The 14,914-nt window shown below is 33.8% G+C and overlaps 1 protein-coding gene across 2 annotated transcripts in view; it reads right to left on the bottom strand.

The window, feature by feature from the left end:
• The window catches only part of LOC114353539 (proton-coupled amino acid transporter-like protein pathetic), a 40,506-nt gene extending 37,870 nt beyond the window's left edge, over positions 1-2,636 (bottom strand). The window contains exon 1 of one of the 2 annotated variants that reach the window (XM_028305580.1): positions 2,531-2,636. The gene's annotated coding sequence lies outside the window, so the exon portion shown is untranslated. The remainder of the gene's footprint in view (positions 1-2,530) is intronic. The other variant, XM_028305581.1, reaches the window with a different exon arrangement.
• Positions 2,637-14,914: the final 12,278 nt, after the last annotated feature.

The following is a 14,914-nucleotide window of genomic DNA, read 5'->3' as shown; positions in this document are numbered from 1 at the left end:
AACTGTCACGGCCACTGTTGCACTGTTACGACATCCCGACCTTGTCCTATGACGAAAAAAGACAAAAGCATAAAATAATGTTCCTCATAAGGAACGATATATGATTTGCGTGCATTTATGGAAAAGTCCGCCATCAATCCATTTGAGAGTAGCCGTTTATAGAAACCAATGAAACCTTGGAATGTTAAGATTGGTGTTAATCATATAAGCAAGTAGTAAATAAACGTTTTGTGTAAAAAGTAACGAGTTCCAGTTAACAATGTCGGTTGTTTTGAAGACTAGCTTCAACTCATGGTATCTCCCGCATGTCGTAGTGTTAAAGTAGATTATTTTAGACTAAATAATAAAAAAACGGTTCCAAAGTGTAAATTATCGTAAAGCTCTCTTTATTTTTGTAGAAAATAAATATGATTTATATCCCTTATCCTGACAGATGATTGGACCAATAACCTTCAATCGCGAAAAAAAGTGGCGCATTTTTGCTCCAAAACTCAATATAATTTTATATCAAAACCCATATCAACAAATAACTGACAGAGTGACTTACCGTTACAAAATTGGTAAAGATAGATATTTTTACTAGCTCACGATTTTTCTTGGAATTTCATTATCACACAACAGATATAGGTACCTAAGTACTTGAGTTAAATTATTTAGGACTTTCTGTCCTTGATCCAATGTTTTTTTATCAAACTCAAAAGTATTATGCCAAGTTAACATAGTGTTGACTAGGGCCTTCTCCACTATCCTATCAGTAGGACGACGATTTTAAAAATTATACTTAAATAGTTAAACAATTTAGAGCTAATTTATGAATCGTCGGATAACTTTTAACTGAAGAATAAGTTTGGCACATAGACAGTTTCAGTATGGGAAATATATCAACATGTTTATATTCTTCAGTTAAAAGATATCTGACGGTTGAAAAATCAGCCCTTAGTAATTTAACGTTCGTTGAACCAATAAACTAAACGTAAACTAAGGATTTGACCACATTTTCGAATGTATTAATAACTCCTTCTAATGCTCTCTAAAACTAAATATAGATTTATCCAATTTTAGGTATGTATTATGAATTGCAAATATGTGATTCGGTATTTGCATCCAAAATTCGAATATTTTAGATATTGCAAACAATAGATTTAGAAACTCTACAATATTTGCAAGGCCTGTGTGATTTGATAACTTTAGTAAACCAAACAACCGGCATATTGGAACTAAAAGCATTTACTTAATTTGAAACAACAACATTGAGCTACAGTATAGGTACATTATTACTATAAATAGACAATATTTGCTTGTTTAAAAACATATTTGTATTTAGTAATCTTTGGATGTAGGCTTTTATTATGAAACGGCAAATCAAGAGCAAATTCTAAAGTAGAATTTTATTAGTACGAGAGGGGACCATAAGAAACCCTACGTCACTTGATAGTAAGATAAACTCCATGGCACACGTTCAGAAGAGTTGTGCTTTTCATTCAAGTTAAACGTATGAACGAAGAAAATAAAAAGATAAAAAGTTTCGATCTGATACATTATGAAGAAAGCCTTATTTTCTAAAGAAAAATAAACGAATCTTACATGTTATGAAAGTTATATTAATGGTGCTTCGTAAATCTTCTACGAGATTATTTACGAATACAAAGATAATGAAACATTAAATCACAGGCGAAAATCTTTGAGTTTATTCTATTGTAACAATATTCCGCCTGTATTCACAAACGATGCTTGCTTAAGTGAAGTAGCAAATCGAACGCACAGCGTTGAATAGAGCTCTGTGATTGGTTCATGTGTCATCATAGTAATATTTGTGTATATGGACGTTAGTATTCTGTTACACACTCAATTTATTACAAAATATTATGGCAGTAGTATAATCCTTTAAAAACCTTAAATAGTGTGATTTCAAAAAATAAAATATGTATTGTTATTTTTAATTAACATAATAAAGGTACAATAAATTCTTTATTAATGTTTATTGTAATTAACAAACGCCCTACATTACCCTCATATTCTTGGGAAGTGCATCGTGAGTTGTTTTAATTTTACAAAATAAATCAGTATTTTGTTAAAATGTCATGACGGGCAGTTATTTTTATGATAATTTCATGGCTTAGTAAAGGATCAATACGAGTTAAATTTATCTGATTGTTTCTAAGCAACAACATCGTGACATAAAATATTTATTTAGTTCTTTATTTTAGACACAGGTGGATTACGCTTGAGTTGTAGAGACGCGTATATTGGTACATTGCTCCTTTTAATGTTTTATTTGGAATATAAGTAGGTATGTCACAGGTGATTGAAACATAATTCTGGTAGGTAGCTTTTAATTTGTGCTAGCTACTTAGATACGTAATTGGTATTGGTTTACAGAACAAATTGTCTTTTTTATCTAACATTAAAATTTTAATTGATAAGGACGTCAAAATATTTTTTCGCATTAATTATAAAACGTTAAATTAAAACATTTTAGTAAAAAATTTGAAAGTTTTTTTAGTAATATTTAAAAAAGTTCGCAACAAACCTTGCTCTGTTTTAGAATCAAGCACTCACTGACATTGTCAACAATCGACTTAAAAAAAACGAGTGATCAGTGCATATTGCAAGACAATTGAAAACGGACTGAACGGCCTGCGTCTGGGCACAGTTTGTGATATCCAATGAGATAGCCCATTCACAAATTCAACCTAATTTTTAGGTGAGTAAGATTCGTTGTTGTGTGTCCACGTCAGGTTTTGTGAAGGTCGCGCTGTAGGTAAAGCCATGTATCTGATTAAAACTTTACAAAGTACTTAATTGATCAATGGTTTTTAATCAGTGATGAAAGATTGACAGCGTACGCTGTTTTAGTAAAGATAAATAATTAAAAATATCTGCATAAAAAACATTTTTGTAGTTCTAACGATTTGTTTTTTAATTTTAAAATGTTAAAAAAATATCTTTGGCAATCGGTTTTTGGTTAAAAAAAGTCAAGAAAAAGTATACAAATAGGTACGTGTGTGCAAATTCAAGTTAATGACTAGACTTACCCGTTTATGTTGTACCTTTACTAACCTTTATGGAGTTGATTCAGGGCAGGCAAACCTGATGCAAAATGTCAAGGAGACCTAACTACGCCCTGCACCTAGACGGATTATAGGGCGGATTAAATTTAAAATGAATGGTGAAAAGGGCTTAAATTTATTGGCTACGTCTATAAAGCTTACGAAATAATCTCCTCAACTTTAAAGATAAAGATGGGGGTTTTTCATAAATAAATATTTTATTTCATCTCTCGCATATCTTATTCTTCATTTACTATGTAATATGTGTGGTTGTTCGTAATAACAATTTGCAAGGTGGTGCAAATGTAATCTATGGATTTTATATTCTACTAGCGGCCGCCCGCGACTTCGTACGCGTGGATCCCGTTTTACCCCCTTCATCTATCTTACGCTTTTTAGATTTTTTCATACAAATGTTTTTTCCCGCTAACTCCCTTTCCCGTGGAAATTTCGGAAATTCCTTTCTTAGTGCTCTACGGTAAGTACCTAAGCTACGTCCCTTCCAAATTTCAAGTGCCTACGCTTAGCCGTTTAGGCTGTGCGTTGATATGTCAGTCAGTCAGTTTCTCCTTTTATATATTTAGATGATAATAATATCATAGAAATATTGTCTATGAAACTATTGGTATCTGTCTCTAGATCTAGAATAATTATGTCAGCATCTGCAAATAAGTGAAAGGAATGAATATTTCCTCAAATCATGACAAAGAGTAGGCTAATAAGTTAGTTAAGTACAGCATAAAAAACTAACTAAAAGTTATTGTTGATGTTTCACCTTATTTTATTAGGTAAAGAAGACAATACATCAAACTACATTATTTATTTACAACTACATAATATCCTACAATGTTAGACTTGGTGTGCCGTCGTCTGTACATATCAGAGCAAAATTAGGACACATCGTACTTTTTCCAAAGATGAAACTGTCTAATTTTATTTATGTTTTCGTTAAATTGAATAAACTTCGTATAATAGAAGAATGAGACCATTGCCTGTGAATACGACATTAAGGAAAACTCGTGTTTATTATGAAAGGAAAGTTTTGAACAAAAACCTGTGAAAAGACGGATAACATTTTTCTTTTTACATTTTATCAAAGCGTCACAAATCTACCTATAAGTAAACTTCAGTACGACTATCAAGCAGATAGGTTTTCAGATAAGGGACTTAAATTATTCGTATTGGTCAAATAAGGTTCTATTTCAATAGGAAATTCCTTTTTTGGGTCAATAACTGTACCACTTATAATAAAAACATGATTTTAGTTTTCCGTACTAAAATAGGAAGTCATTATGTAAGTAGGAAATCATTGGAGGAGGCCTATGTTCAGCACTGCTGAACATAGGCTGCTGAATCAGCAATGGATGTCTTGGGCAGGTATTTTAAACATTTTCATATTGATGGTTTACGGCGAATCATTAGCCATTAAACAGTAGAATAACCCCGAAAATGCCGAAATATTATCTAAAATTACTTAAAAACTTTTCCAGAAAATCCTATCAAAATAGATCAGTCCATTCTAGAGATAAGTGGAAACTTTAATTTGTATACTACAAACAACCTTTCTATTCTCACCGTATCACATCCTAAGCTAAAAATAGGACAATTTGGAAATTTTCCATAGCGTTATTCGGTATCGATAATTTGGAATTTTTCCATAATATTATTCAGAGTCGACTATCGGTTTTTTTGTCACATAATAACAACATCTATTTCAAATATCACAGGAATATTGGAGTTCCTAATAAATACGAGTATTTTTTACCTCATAAACTTAGAGGTGTCTACTGAAGTGGTGTTCAATACGACTCCTGTCTTGCTATCACTGAATAAAACATTTTTCTCATTTCCTTTCTTTCTTCCATTCAATAAATGAAATGGGAAATTCCTTGGCACCTATTTTTCTATCTTGTATTGTAAGAACTACTTAGTCCTTGTAGGTCTTATCTTATTGATACACTGACCTTTTTCTTGGAGATAGCAACAATTTTCGAAATAACTCGTCACTATCACATTTTCATGTACGTGATTTATCTTTGTCATGAACGGCTGTCAATTGTTGTACTTGTCCAGAACAAAACTAAAGCCATTGGCACACAGCTGGCGTTAGGAGACGGCCAGGTGAGCGTATACAGGGTGGAATTGTAAAATGCCACTTGGAGGGAAAGTACTCATAATATTGTAGATAGAAAAATTTACTCAAAGAAAACATTACTGCATTCAAAGATTTCCAAAAATTTGCTTGCCACACTCGGGAATCGAACCAACTAAAATCTGTTAAAAATTACATCCTGTATTTTTATTGCATCGACCGTTAGGGTTAAGTATAAGGTTAATAAATTAAAGTAAAGGAAATCTTAAATTATGTTAATTATTAACAGAAAATGTTATGATGGTGGTGAATTTTCGCAAATCTTTGAATGCAGTTCTTTTTCTTTTCAAAAATGAAATAATGTTTTCTTTGAGTAAAATTTTCTATTTACAGTATTATGGGTAGGTACTTTCTCTTCAGGTGGCATTACGAAATTCCACCCTGTATACAACAAATACTTACAGCAAATCCTGCATTTACCTCTAACAAATCAGACGGTCCTGCTCCTGCACTTGACTTTACACTAAATGAACTAATGATAATTATGTGTCTAAGAAATGACATACTAATAAATAATTAGGATTTGTACCTAGTAAGCGCGATCTGCAGTGACTCAAGTCAAATTGTATGGAAACGTAACTGGAAGTAGAACAGCAAGTCACTCCTGTTTACAAGAGAGCTTTTGGTTTGTTTGAAATTGTAATTAGGTTCGTTCGTTTCAGCCAAATGACGTCCACTGCTGGACAAAGGCCTCCCCCAAGGTTTTCCACAATTAGGTACTACATTATTAATTAATATTATCCTAATAAACTACTCTAGTCAACTATTTATTAGGATTACTAATTAAGTAGTTTATTGATGCGTAAATTGTTAACGGGTTAACTGAGCAACATCTGCCCAACTAAGGCTGAGTTGCACCACCTAACTTTGACCGTTACTATAACGATAACCGGTGTTTTTTGTATAGAGTTTGACAGATTTTTGACGTTTGTCAAAGTAAGATGGTGCAACCCAGCCTTAATGTAACGAATTTACACTCGTAAATCGTAATGCTTGTAGTGTTTTTGTTCTCTTCAATAGGTAGTCGTAGTAATTATTTAACTTCTGAAATATAGTGTAAGGGTTATTACTTTGAATGGTGAAAAGTATTTTTTTTACTTATTTACCTTATAAACCTTTTTATTCATCTCTTCTTAGTTAAGTACTCGTAGATAGGTGAAAGAAAGATATTATAAGTAACTTATCGCCGCCTCTTTTCTTAGAACTATGACGCTTACTATGAAGTATGTTTATACATTTTATAGTGTTTACGACATAGATTTATCATGCTTTTACGACAGTTCCGTGATAGTATTGATTGTATTGTTAATTAATATTCTTCGACTCGTGGAGACAATAAAAGAGTTAATGATGATATTTTCTTAGATATCTCGTATTTAATTCTTTATCATCGTGGTAAGAGAGAAAACTAAACTTAGTTCAGGATTAAATCAATTTGTTACTATTTTTAAACCATTGAAGTAATATTTACTACGTATAGAACAGACATCACGAACAAAATATGTACAGAGCGGGGTGCGGGGCGGGAATTTGACGGACAGCTGTCAGTCAAATCCATGACTATCAAGTTTCATAATTTATGGCTATAAAATCGGCACCAGAAAATGTCGTACTTCATTGATAGGATTGCACGAATAGTGACGTTCCTGCGGTCGCCTCATCATAGACATTGTGAATCGATTGTGAAAATAAACAAATCGGCTAAATTGTGTTAAAGGATGATGGGCACTTTTCTATGGAATCTGGGCGTAAAACCAACAGAAATGTAACTACTATTATTTGTTAGGACTTAATATGAGAAATATATTTTCATATAAATAACTACCAAAAACTCCCGGGTTTGCTTGGAAATTGACATAATGTGTAATAGTAATAGGAGCTTTATTNCATACTAATTGAAATTCGGTCCACGGACCTATTTGCGTGCCAGAAACAGTCTAGTTGACATGTCTTCTCTAGTACGTAGTACATTATAACTAAATGTTTTAAACCCCGGTAAATTTTCGTTGACAATGGGGAGGAGTTCGGTTGACAAACTCATCATCATCGTCATCATTTCAGCCATAGGACGTCCACTGCTGAACATAGGCCTCCCCAATGATTTCTATAATGACCAGTTAATAACAGCCTGCATCCAGAGCATTTCTGCTACTTTATGAGGTCTTCGGTCCACCTTATGGGTGGATGTCCTTCACTGATTCAGACTATGACTCAAATATTTGAATGTTCCTTTAAATTACAAAGACTTCACAAGAAAAGACCTGATTTTTGTCTTATGGCACAATATTGGTAGTCAATATAATGAATCCTAGACTTCATCGTCATTTATCAAGCAACATTCAAGCCAAAAACTCACTTAGTGAAATGCAAGAATATTGTAAATCGTTATCTCAAGAAACGTTTTGTTTTGTAAGTGTTTGTGAAACAACAATCTTAACTTTATCAATTTATCGATCGTGCAGATGACATGATGATGAAATCATCTTACGCTATCATTGATCATTGATATTTACTGTTGCTACCAGCTCGAGTGGTGCTGACGTGATGTAGGTAAGGATCTCTCACTTCAGGTTAAGATAAGTTTTATGTGATTTTGAGATATTTAACGCTCTTTTAAGACTATATTTTCAGGAGTTCTTAAATTAACCTTAACTGGTAGCCGTTTAATGGTCATAGATGGCGTTGGGCATGAGAACATGAGGAGTACTGCATGTAGAATCAATTTACAATTATTTTTCGCACAGAAACCCAAGGGGCGTGGGTTCAAATCCCAAGTGAGATTCAAGTTACGAGTCAAAAAAATATTCTTGGAATTCCCCCCTAATAAATCGTTGTCAATCAATGATGCAATAACCTTATCATTTGAAGTATATCTGTCAATGAATAAGGTTTTTGGCTTATATCTAATCGGCCATTTACTTAAGGGTAATTTAAATTTTGTGGTTGACTCATAAAGGCCGGAGTAATGTTGCCATAATATTATGATGTCGTAGGGACATGTTCGAAATGGAGTCTCAAAATGTGATATAAACTTATAACACCATATTATGAGAAGAGAAATTAATTTCCACAAACTACCTAAGTCCATGAGAGATAGCAGGAAAATTCTTATTCTCAATAATTTCAGGAAAATCACCCCTCCATTGGAAATTTTATCATTTTCGATGAAAAGGTAAAATTCAAATTCAAATTTCCGTTTACATTTACCTTAAGTCATACATTAAAAAAAGAAAAACATGATGGTTCTATCAATCAACTTTGAAATAATTTTATTTTTAGCCGAGTCCTTTCATGTTAAAATGTTTCCTTGCCTCGTGTAAACTGAAATCCCATCAAAACATAAATGTGGAAAGAGAGCCAAGTTCAATATTATGATATATGCCTTGGTTGTTGACTTCAACGACAATAGAAATGAGATCATAATGGCTGCCAAGTTCAATGGCCACTCCTGAAAATTATTTATAACAACATAAAATATCATTTCTTCTTATAACTTACGATAATAATAATATTGTAACCTAAGGTCTGACTTGGCTAGCTCTCATATACGAATTATTATGCCAAGTCAGCCCAGCTACAATATATTATCCTAAGTTATAACCGTTTGAGATGTGTTTATTAAATTTGGAGCACATTACGTAAAAGTCTCAATATATGAGACAAATGAAAGTTTATGTGAAATAGTTTTTGAGTTATGAGGGGGTCAAATGTTTCGTGCAATATTACGCACGGTGCTACTCGCTAGTTATGTTACTTGAACTTGGCTTGACACGCTACCGCGTGTCTAGATAACTTGACAAGATAAATATTTTAAATATTCAGCTTCAGCGCCGGAACAAACAATTTAAAAAATCTTTTTTGTGCATCAAAAGAATATTTTGATTAAAATAATATCAACTCAAACTCAGTTGGAATATTAAATTATTCTGGTTTTTAAGATACTTTTGACACAATGATGGTTTTCGCGAATGTAAAATCCGCTACATGGCAATACGTAGACGCGAGGTCCAAATGCTGCATGATTGGTTATTTTTGACATGACATTGACAGATATGTCAAAATCCACCAATCACGCAGCAGTCAGACACCACATCCACGTCCCGCCATCTAGCGGATCATTCATTCGCGAAAACCCTCATTGACACACAACAGACTACCTTACGAATAGGTACCTAATGGTTAATATTTCAAAGCCTATGGCAGAGTAAATGAGAGTGACATAGGCTTTCATATTCAAGCCAAATAAAATAGGTATCCATAGTTTTAGTTTAATAGTTTTCCAGTAGGTACTTATATTATTGTTTACCAAAAAAAAACATTACCCTCCTTCTGGCGCAGTCGGTTAAAAACGGTAGATATACGTTTTAATACATACATAGCTATAATAATGTTTTGAAAAATATTATTAATTGATTTAGTTCGTTACAAAAAACTATTTGACACGAATCCTCGAGTTTAAAGAATACTCGCCGGCTATCTATGCCAGTCAAGTGCTTTGATTTGGATTCCACATCTTTTCCTGTCAAGGACAATTGATCTGAACCAGATTTGAGATAAGACTAGATTACATTTTGTGGCGTGTTGTTTCATTAACCGCTTATTTCAAAATTAGTTGGAAGCCCTAGTCTGCTTTACTAATTTTACAATTGTAATTAGCTCATTTAACAAAAATGTATTAGAATGTGCAGGATCTAGAGAAAATCACGAACTCGCGATTTTTCAACGAAAAACATGGCGCTGTTTTTACAGTACACACCTGAGTTAATAATATTTAGGCTGAGTTGCACCACCTGGCTTCGACCGTAACTTTAACGTTAACCGGTGTTTTTTGTATGGAGTTTGACAGCTTTTTGACAAAGTTTCGACAAACGTCAAAAGTTTAAGCTACTGTTAATTTGTAGAGTTTGAAGAGAAATACCTTTCTGTAGCTGCAAGAGATTCATTTCTATTTGATATCTAATCGCTTCAGCGCATCCCCAAGCACGATATAAAACAGTCGATATGTCTCTATCGAATCAAAATTGAATTTAAAATACATCTTCTTGAAAGATCGTCGCAAAACTATCACAAAGTCAAATTTATCGCAAATGTTACATTGTCTAGAGTGGCTGAAGCTGTCGCTTGAATTTGAAACCGTAATTCAGTCTTGCTCTTACATCTCAATAGGTATCTATTAGTTTCTGGTTAAATTCAAAATCGTCTCTCACTTTTTAAACAATAACTAACAAGAACTCAAAAACAAACATACGGCATCAGAAAACCCTGAACAAAAATATTTTTCGAAATACTTTAATGGCCGCCGGCTAGTTAATAACGACCATGCACCAAATCAGTAATTAAAAGGAATTTATTTTATTTGAGAAGTTAAATAATGTTAGATAAGAAAAATAAAGTAAGTATTATCAAAATAAAAATTTATTAAGTATTTATTAATTTATCAACCCTAGCCGTATACAATGTCTCGACAGTAATTACCCAAGTTTCTACTTGTAGTGCTCAAATTGTTTCAGTTGTAGTAGGTATGTCAAGAACAATCTGAGTAATGAGTAATCTTACTTGGTGTTAGGCTTGTTTCCACCAAGGGGGAGCGGAGCTGTGTGGAGTAATTTTTCTTTCATATTCTTCCCCTCTCCTAAAATGCTGTGCCCGACAGGGTCCATAATTTTATTGTATCTTTATTTATTTATTTATATTAGGAAGACCAGAGTTTACATAATTAATTATTTCACAATTAATAGCGCTTGATACACTTGAGACACTTATATAGGTCCCCACAGATAGAAATGTGGTGGATATTTTTAAAGAATAACAATAGGTGTATCGTGACACTTATTGTTATATTAAAGAGGGTAATTTAACCATATTAGGACTTCGCGTTACTTCATATTATAACAAACAACACGATATAAAAAAAACTACATAATAGGCTTGATCTTAAAAAAATTAAACCATACTACCTCTGTAATGCAATAAATAATTGAGTACTTGAGTATGTTGTCCTTTATAGACTGACAGCTGTCAGCTATGCACAGCTCACACAACTTCTCTTGCCCCGCTCTGCTTTGGTGGAAATAACCTGCCAGCTTCGCCACACATCTCCTTTCGTCTCCACTCCGCTCCGCCACATAGTTGTTTTTTATGTTCTTGCTCTGTGTGTGGTGAACAATAAAGTGTTCTAATATTATTATTGTCTCTCCGCTCTGCACAGCTCCGCTCTGCGCCGCGTCGCCACTGCTGTCAAATTCTATAGAAAAATTCGCCCGCTCGACACATTTCTCTTCTTCGCTCCGCATTGGTGGAAACTGAGCCTTAGAATGTGTTTTGTTTCAGGCGGCAGTTCAGTACCATTGTGTAAATACTATAATATAAGATAGATAGTTAGCATTTTCGGTATTGTCTGCGTGTAATTAATTAGGTATTTAGGTACTGCGAGCGTTTGTTTTCATTTAGATGTGTGACGTTGTGACGTTCAAACGAAGTGTAGGACGCCCTCTAGCCAAGTAGTCACTTTTACTGGAGAAAGGTCGTTAGAAGAAGCTGGATAGAACTAAGACAGTGGTATTAGCGCTCTGTGGCCTAATTCGCGTATTTTGACAGTCAAGATCTCGTTGACGTTCAGAAGTTGTCCCATTGAAAAACAGTTCTAAGTCCGTACTCACAAGGGTTCTCATTTTGATAGAACGATTACTCGATAGGATCGCAACTCAGGATTTTGTTGTCGTTGAATTTTTCTTACGTGAATAAGGCTACTGGAAAGGGCTTTAGTATTGAATAAAAGCTTTGACAGGGTAAATGGCGAGTAGGTGTAATGGGAGGTCTATGCCAAGCAGAAGGATGATAAAATCAAATAATAATAATGTTAATGCTGTATAATCAAATCAATCATCTACGAGTAGTATCATTGTGGGGATATTTTTAAGAAAAACTTCAACTAAATCTCTTCACTCGTAAAGGAGGAAGCTCTAAGTAGGATCTATATAAATTTACGTTGTTTATTGCCCATAGTACAAGCTTTGCTTAGTTTGGGATTAGAAGCGTAGTGTTAAATGTCCAAGGATATTTATTTATTATTATTGACCAGCTAAACGACCTAGGAAGTTTTTGTAATATCTAAACAAAAGAACTTAATTCTCGCATTGTTTGATTGTAATAAAAATAATTTACGCCCATATTCACAAACGATGCTTGCTTACACAGCGTTGAATAAAGCTCGGTGATTGGTTCATGTGTCACCCTGTGCGTCCACGTGCACTGTGAGAGAGTAATGTTTGTGAAAACGGGCGTTAAACACTCATACATAATAATGCTGTCAGCTGTACTGAAAATGCAATAATCCATATTTTTAGAGAATGAGACACGATCGAAAATTTTCGTAGACTTGGGTTTATTTGCTTCTCTCAGGTGTGAATTATGTGGTCCTTATTGTTTGACGCCGACGCAATTTCAGGTAAATACTCGCTCCGAGGTTATAAATATAAAAAAGGTGTTACGTCGGTGTTGTTGGTGTCGTTTCTCGTTATCGCAGACAAGTGCCAATTTTTCCAGCCTTTATCGTACCTTTACGAGAATACAGCTGAGAAAATTTCTATGGTAAGAGTAGGCGCACACCGTTGATTTTTAGTTGGCCGATAGTTGTGCCCGATTTTAATTTGTATGAAGAATCGGCCAAATCGAATCGGCGTAGTGTGCGCACTCCCATACATGCTCATACTGATCAACTGCCCGACTAAACTATCGGCCGACGAAAAATCAACGGTGTGCGCCTACTCTAACGCGCGAAAGTTGAGGATCTGAAGTAGTCTATTAAATAGGCTGGATATGAGAGCACTTATTTCCTTCATTACTTTGAGGCTGTTTAGATACTGCCGACTTAACAGCTTCTGTAAAATGAACAACATTCAAGAGGCGATCTTATTAGAGACAAGTGGTTACCTCGTGGTTTTTCTCAAGTGATCTAGTTTAGTAAAATGGGTCAGTATTAAATAGTTGAGTATTATTTTTATTTCTTTATACGTAATTGAAACCAATTGATACGCGTAGCATAATATTTCTGATGGTTTTGTCCCTTTAAATCTCAATTCTAAAAGTAAAGATGTCCTAGAATGTCTATTTATAAGTCGAATCACCAATATTCTCTGTGCCTTCAGGCAGGTTAAATAACAAATTCTTAAACAAACTTCAGACGTCGTGTTCTTCCTGGATTTCCAGTAATACAGAATCAATTGTCTTGAATTTCTATATTTAACACGAAATTTTCCTCAAAATTCTTTTATAATGTTCTTAAATTAACCTTTAGTAAATATTACATTTCAGCTTTGACTCAGTATTTTTGGCTGTGATAAGTTAGTCAGTCAATAAACAATTATTTTGTAAATACATTATATTTAATGTAAGCACCTTATACATAGTATCTACCTACCTACCTATTTACTAATAAATCGATGCCTCCTAAGTAAACTATCGTATGTCTTAAAACCAAACTTTACAGTAGAGCCATTTAAAGATATTTATGTGTGCAGTTTTCCCATCTTTTGAGCTAGGGATACGATTTTTTCAAAACTTATAATCAATTTAAGGTGTATTCTCATACAATAACATTTATTTGTAAAAATATTGTAGTTTTGGAGATATTGTTGTTACGGTGTTTTACGGCGGATAAAATTAGTCATAGAAATCGTAACATAACTATACAATTATTTACTTTGTCANATGCTTATAAAGTCAAAATTGATATTTTGTGGCTTACGATTATTTACTTAGGAGGCATCGAAATACAATATACCTACCTACACAAAAGTGAACATTTTGTGACACAAATATCTGAAGAGTGATTTTTGATGTCATAAACATTAAATAGAAAAGAAAGCAAGATCACGTAAACATTCAAATACAATAGGACTTTGTTCGGCAAGTAGAAAGCGCCTGAAGAAAATTGAGCCCTAAGTCCACGCGGAAAGTAATCGTATGAAATCATTTGCGAGGAGTCTTTAAAAAAAAACATCATTCACACTGAATTGCTAGGTTGTGAGGCTTGTAAGTTGTCCGAACCGGACAAAGTAGAAATCATTGGGGGAGGACAGTTCATCACAAATATAGAATTCCTGTGGCTGAAATGGTAATGAAAAACCTAGCATTTTTCCTATTTACTAAATAGTACATACTGGCTTTAAAAGTGTCTGAATTTCAGCAACATTTTTTAAAATTGTGCATTTCTATGTTATGTCTGAAATAGTCTGAATCACAAATCACAGAAACTAAAGGGAGTGTGACAAGGAGGCGGGGCCGGTGGAGCAGCAATATGCCCAAAAACAGCCGACGTAAAAAGAGCGTCATAATGCAAACAGTTTACATTGCTTGCGTAGTACTAAATATTATTCGAAAGTTGAGTACCTACTGATATCGCAGTGGATAATCCTACTAATATTATAAATGCGAAAGTTTGGATGTCTGAATGTTTGTTAAAATCTTTCACGCAAAAACTACTGAACGGATTTTGACGAAACTTTACAGCATTATTATTTATAGTCTAGCTAGAATAACATATAGGCTATAATTTATGACGATCTGTGACAAATTAAATTTCACGCGGGTGAAGCCGCGGGCTTAAGCTAGTGAGTACATAATAATAATAATAATTTGTCGAGCATGCCACCGTCCCGGAGAGTCACTCAGGCATATAATTTCTGGTTGTTTGCATCTTGCTAACGGTGAG

The sequence above is a fragment of the Ostrinia furnacalis genome, unplaced genomic scaffold, assembly GCF_004193835.3.
Source record: "Ostrinia furnacalis isolate ACB-3 unplaced genomic scaffold, ASM419383v2 OfSCF1734, whole genome shotgun sequence".
NCBI lineage: Eukaryota > Metazoa > Arthropoda > Insecta > Lepidoptera > Crambidae > Ostrinia > Ostrinia furnacalis.
Note: the sequence above shows the minus strand (reverse complement) of the source record. Positions and strands in the feature narration are given on the sequence as shown.